Source organism: Bidens hawaiensis, unplaced genomic scaffold (genome assembly GCF_021521415.1).
Source record: "Bidens hawaiensis isolate Kalapana, Puna unplaced genomic scaffold, B.hawaiensis_p1.1 tig00038054_1, whole genome shotgun sequence".
Taxonomy (NCBI): domain Eukaryota; kingdom Viridiplantae; phylum Streptophyta; class Magnoliopsida; order Asterales; family Asteraceae; genus Bidens; species Bidens hawaiensis.
The window spans coordinates 45,435-51,350 of NW_027496659.1; the positions used below are offsets into that span (position 1 = coordinate 45,435).

The following is a 5,916-nucleotide window of genomic DNA, read 5'->3' on the forward strand; positions in this document are numbered from 1 at the left end:
ATTTAACTTTCATTTTCTTTTTCTTTCTTTTATTATTACTAAACAATAATAAATAAACAAACCATGTAGAGATAAATTGTTGGGTTTTCTTATAGGCAAAAAATACCCCTAACACACGGGCCGCGCAGGATCTAAGTTAGAATATAATTGCGAAAGGTTAAGTACCTGACTAAAGATTATACATGCTATGATTTGAAACTTATATTTTATCTCATGTAGATTCATATTTAACAGATAAGATCTACAGCAAATTTACAATTAGTCTTCTTATATCTCTTAGCCGAAACCAATTTAACACCCACAAGACTAAATGCTGCTGTCTCCATCTTGTCGATTTCTCTTTTCGCTATATATTAAAGCCAACTCCCAGGCATAATTCTCTGTAAAGTAACACACGAAAAAAAGAAAAAAAAATAGGGTTGAATGACAAAATTAAGAACAAAGGGTAATAAGAACCACTAAGATTTTGAAGAACTATCTCTTAACTAAAATCATAGAAACCAACAAACCTTATAAAGAATTATGTACAATGAACCTACATAACAATTAAAACTTATTAATGGTCAATGAGTCAATGCCAACTTTTGTTATTTTTATTTTTGCATGATAAAATGCCAGCAAATTTATCTTAATATGTAAATATATTTTCAAGTTCGTTCAAGTTTTTACATATAAGAAAAGACGAACTGAAATTTTAAGTCTTTCATTTATACCAATGAATAGTGTTGGCAAAGGGATTTAACATGTAATTTTGTTTGCATATGAACAGAGATAATTGGCATGCATGCCAAGATAGATGATTTTAGGGATACACGTACTTTGAGTAAGGTGTTTAGAGAATATCTTTGCACCCAAGATCGCATTGACTGATGTGTTTTTCTCCATCCTTGTGGATCTATGAAAATTTGTGACATTAGTGTCTATCATTATTTTTAGCTTTAATATCAACTAAAAGCATCCGTAAATAGCTCAGTCAGGAACATACCTGTATAGTGAATGTTATTATTGAAGAACTCGTTAAAAAAAGCCGAGGTTTCTGGACCAAATAAATCAAGCCGACAAAGATAGTAACCTCCTTTGGTTACTTCGAATCCAGATAGATCTCCTCCAATCAATTCTTCCTCTTTCATTGAGTTATGCTCACCCTTTTCTTCTAAATCTACTTCACTATCATCCATGTACACAAGGCTGGCACCACAACCACTAACTACCATTGTTTCTTTCTCCCAAATGATTTCCACATGGATTTCGTCACCATCGTCTAATATGTTTCCAACTGGCCAGTAGCTTAACCACACAACATCCTCATCGATATTGGGTTTGCAGTAGACCACAGGGTTGTATATCCATGTAAGTCCCTTGGTTGTGTTGCTGATTTTAGCTAATAAAAGCCACCTGAATTTATCTTTAGATATTAATGATCTATATAAGCAACTAACATTTAATCCCCGGATTTTGTTTCTTTTACGATGAAAAGACACGTGAAAGGATAAGAAATTGGATGATGAAGTATACTCATATGCTGGCATGCTTTGATCCTTTATGCCTTGCAGATAGGTGCTCATTACCATATTCACACAACACCTAAGCCACATAAAATTAATCATTCAGTCATGTATGAAACAATTTGCACGGGAGATATAGATTGTGCATTGTGTACTTATATGCATACATTTAATAGAATTTATCAGAGATGAACCTGTGTATTCCAAATTCTGCCTTTCGTAACATCATCACCGACCAAGTCTACCTTATGATCTTGATGGCCTTGATCCATTGCATGTGACCAAGATCTGCTTCATCAATTTTTGATACGGCCACTAATTTAAAAAGGCCTTGAATTTCAGATAGTTTGAAACAACATTCATAAGAAAATTCCCTTAGACTGAAACGACCTGATTGGAATGTTACACTCTCTAGTGATGTACACCAATCAATATACAACTCCTCTAGCGTACTTGGAATGCATGGTAGAGAGTTCAAGTTTGTACAAGAATACAAGTTGAGTATCCTAAGCATTTTAATGCCAATGCTGTTGGGCAGGTACTCAAACGGATTAAATGCCAAAAACAAGTTGGTGGATGAATGAACATGGCGTGCCACACAAATATCATTGTTAAACTCCAATTCACAGTTTGTGAGATCCAAATGCGTCAATGACTGGGGTAAAGAAATCAATGGCTGTTCTAAATTTACAAGAACTTGATTCTCATACCTCCACAGTTTGGTGCACCCTCCCGACTCCAATATTCGAAGACACTCGAGGTCTTCAATGGATTTACAAAGATAGGTTAAACTACTACAATTCCAGACTACTAAAGAGTCAAGTTTTGGGAGCCGCCAAAGACTGTAGATGCTGACAAGTTTGTCACAACCTTTAAGATATAGGTACTTCAGCGAATTTAGAACCTATTCCAAGAATAACAAGTTTAAATTGTAAATATGCATTCAAAAAAAGACTGTCTAAAAACAAAGAAACTAAAAGGTCAAGTGATAAACGGATAATAAAAATCTTAATACCATGGGAGCTTCAAACTTTTCCATCTGTCCATAACTCATATCTATAGCCACCAAGCTGTGCATAAATAACCCGTATGGCATTACTTTCAAAGGACATCCATGCCAACACAACCATTTTAATTCTGGAAAATCCTCGTAGGACCCGGTGAGTTCCACATATTTGAGCTGGACCAATTTTAATCTGTCCATATATGCAAGGGAGCTTGTTTCAACGGCTAAAATCTGCAAATGTAGTATGATGTAAAACAATTAGCAAGCCTCATATCTATAATTAAATTAATAAAAAATCAATGCAAATTCCCCAGCATGAGAAACTTTCATTATTTAAACAATTGCTTAAGAGTCGTAAACAGCCAGCAACAACCATTAGATGGGACACTAATGGTTTCCTAATTCATTTTTGCTAAAGATTTTTAAACCATAAACGTAACCAATGTGATATGTACCCGTTGTATCCAGTGGGTCGGACCTAGCAAGACCCAAGAATCCAACCCAAGGGCAGAATGGCAGTTTGCAGAGGTTAGGAGGTCGAGCACAACATTGGTAGTAGCTTATTTATGTCTTTAGGTTAAAGTGTTAGGTAGACTACATTTGAATCTACTTTGGTATTTCCTATTTTTAACCGGAGACCTTCCGATCTCAAATTGGGAATTTGGGACTTTAATTTCAGTAATCGAATCATTGTTTTGAGTCTAATTTCTACGTCCTAACACAATGTCTCACCAGGAACTTGGGGCGAAAATTTTACACCAACCTAGAAATCGTGTTAAACACATGAAACATGTTTATCCGTGGGCTGACACGAACACAACATGTTTAGCCCAAATGTATAAAAAGTTGCTTTTTTGCATGTTAAGTAGGTGTCTTAAGAAGCATTTTACTAGGAAGATATCTACCTAGTTGTAGATGTTATTCAAGTTATCTATATCAAATACCATCTCCCCCACCAGCTTACATATTCCCTCATTTTCCATATTCATTAAAATGTCTGCTCAAAAATTTTTCGGGAACACATTTGATCTTCATGACTGTGATTTTTTTATTTGTTTAGTTTATTTATTTATTTATTTTTTCTTTATTTTTTTTCCATCTTGATGCGTAACAATTACCAACTATTAGCAAGCACCAACCTACACTTTAATGTCTTACCCCTGATCTCATCCCCTGCTTCACCTTTCGCATGTCGAGCGCTAAACCTTCTATTGTATCCGAACCCTAATGGAGAAAGACAAGAAATCAGAAAATGCTAGTTGAAATATGAAATAATAAAATGAGAAAAACAGAAGAAGCATCTTACATTTCCTTTCCTCAACACATGATAAGCTTCAGCATCACGCCAGACTCTACTACGTTTTGCAGGATCTCTAGACTCTTCATAAACTATCCTTCTTCCCATTTCTTGAAGCAGCTGATGCATCATTAATTTGTGGTCGGCGGAAATGGCGATAAGGCATTTGTGAATGAGGGTCAGGATCCCAGATTTTGCATACAATTCGTCTTCCAATATCGCTTCGACGGGTTTTACAAATTCACCAACAAAAAAACAAGCAATGTGGAGAAACAACTCTTTGTCACTAGGAAGTGGCAAGGAGTCAAAGCTCTCTTGTAGTACACATTGGATCTTAAAATCAAGATCTCCTTTCAATGACCGCAGTGAATTCATTCTACTTCTCCAAATTTCTATCATGTCATTTCTTCTCCATGTCTCTTCATCACTAACAACTAGAGAAGAACCTAATACTTTGAGAGCCAAAGGGTTTCCTCCACAATGTCGTGCTAGTTATACCGCAAGCTCCTTGAAACCTTTCATAGGAGTTTTGGATTGAAAGGCATACAAACTTAAAAGCTCTAGTGATTCACGATCATTCAACAATTTGATTTCGTGCACCCAACACCGACATAATATAGAACCAGACCATGCAAATATGTCTAAAAGCCTTGTTGTTATAATGATCTTACTTTGTGTAGAGAATGGCTTAGTTCCAAGTAAAGCGCTTAATTGCTCGTGTTTATCGACGCCGTCAAGAACAATAAGGACCCTTTTCATTTGTAAGACCTCCTCAATCTTATGTGTACCCTCAGAAATACTTGATATCCTTATTTTCTTTCCACCCAAAACGTCTTTAAGAATTTGTTTTTGTAGCCCAAGCAACCCATGAGGTTGTTTTCCAATCTCTTCAACAAAACTGCTGCTTTCAAAATTTTGCTTGTTTAAGTTATAAATGTATTCTGCAAGCGTTGTCTTGCCACTGCCTCCCATGCCACAAATTGTTATAGCATTGGATTGGTCATTTTTGAACCACAAATCGATCGCATCAACTCGAGCATCCATTCCAACTAAATGGGTTGGAGTATTCAGCTGTTTCAAATCTAGTTTACGTTGAACAGTCTCAACCACATTTGCTATAAAGTTTGCCTCAGACCTGTAACTAAAGAATAGGAAAAACAGCACATTCAGAGCATGCCATTTAAACTTCTTATTTCTTAAGTTGTAATACAAGAATGGGCTTGAGTTAAAACAATTAAGCCCATACATAATATGATAATAACATAAACATGAACAGAGAAAGAGCAAATATACCCTGAAAGTTCCATGCCAGTCAAATTAGCAACCTCCGTTAGCGCAGCCTTCCACCGCCTCACATTAACCTCGGACCATTTGAGACACTTTGAAAAACCAGTGGTCACATTAGCAACCGATGTCCACACCGATCCTCTAATGGCGAAACTTCGTTTTTGGTTCCGGACATCCGAAGGATCGACGTGATAAAAAACAGGTAAAATGAAATGATTGAACTCCCTCATCCGTTTCTCAAGAATCAAGCAAAGCTCATCAAGACACCATCTGGAATTAGCATAGTTTTCTGATATTACAACTATAGAAGCTCTGGATTTGATTATTGCGGTTTCGATCTCCGGCTTGAGTTGTTCACCTCTGTCTATTTCATCGTTGTCTCTGAACACCCGAAGTCCTGCTCCAGTTAATGCATGATAGAGATGGTCTGTAAAGGTACGACGAGTATCTTCACCTCTGAAGCTCAGAAACACGTCATACCGAGTATAATTTGGCCGTGAAGAAGACACTTGAGTAGATGATGAGGTAGAAGCCATGGAACTAGATGTTGATGTAATTTAGGTAGGTAATATTAATCCAAGACAAGAGGTTGACTATAGAGGACAAGGAAGACTCCGAAATTATTATTAAAATATTAACAAATATTACTTTTTGTCTTGAAATAAATATGTATATTTTTTTAATTTTTAAAGACAGATGTTTAATGTTCTGTTGAGAGTCGTAAAACCCACGGTTTGTCTTGTTTTTTACTTTTGCTCCGTCGGTTCCAAAACTTTCAAACGGTACCAAAGGGTTTAGTTTGTGGCTTGTGTCAAAATCTG

At 36.1% G+C, this 5,916-nt stretch overlaps 1 pseudogene across 1 annotated transcript; it reads right to left on the reverse strand.

The window, feature by feature from the left end:
• Positions 1-244: 244 nt before the first annotated feature.
• Positions 245-5,631, reverse strand: LOC143589942 (disease resistance protein RUN1-like; annotated as a pseudogene). Its single transcript, XR_013145378.1, has 8 exons — positions 5,102-5,631; positions 3,818-4,949; positions 3,670-3,735; positions 2,521-2,742; positions 1,700-2,409; positions 986-1,584; positions 819-895; positions 245-380 (listed from the first exon to the last, which is right to left on the reverse strand). The product of XR_013145378.1 is annotated as a disease resistance protein RUN1-like (transcript).
• Between the last annotated feature and the right edge of the window lie 285 nt (positions 5,632-5,916).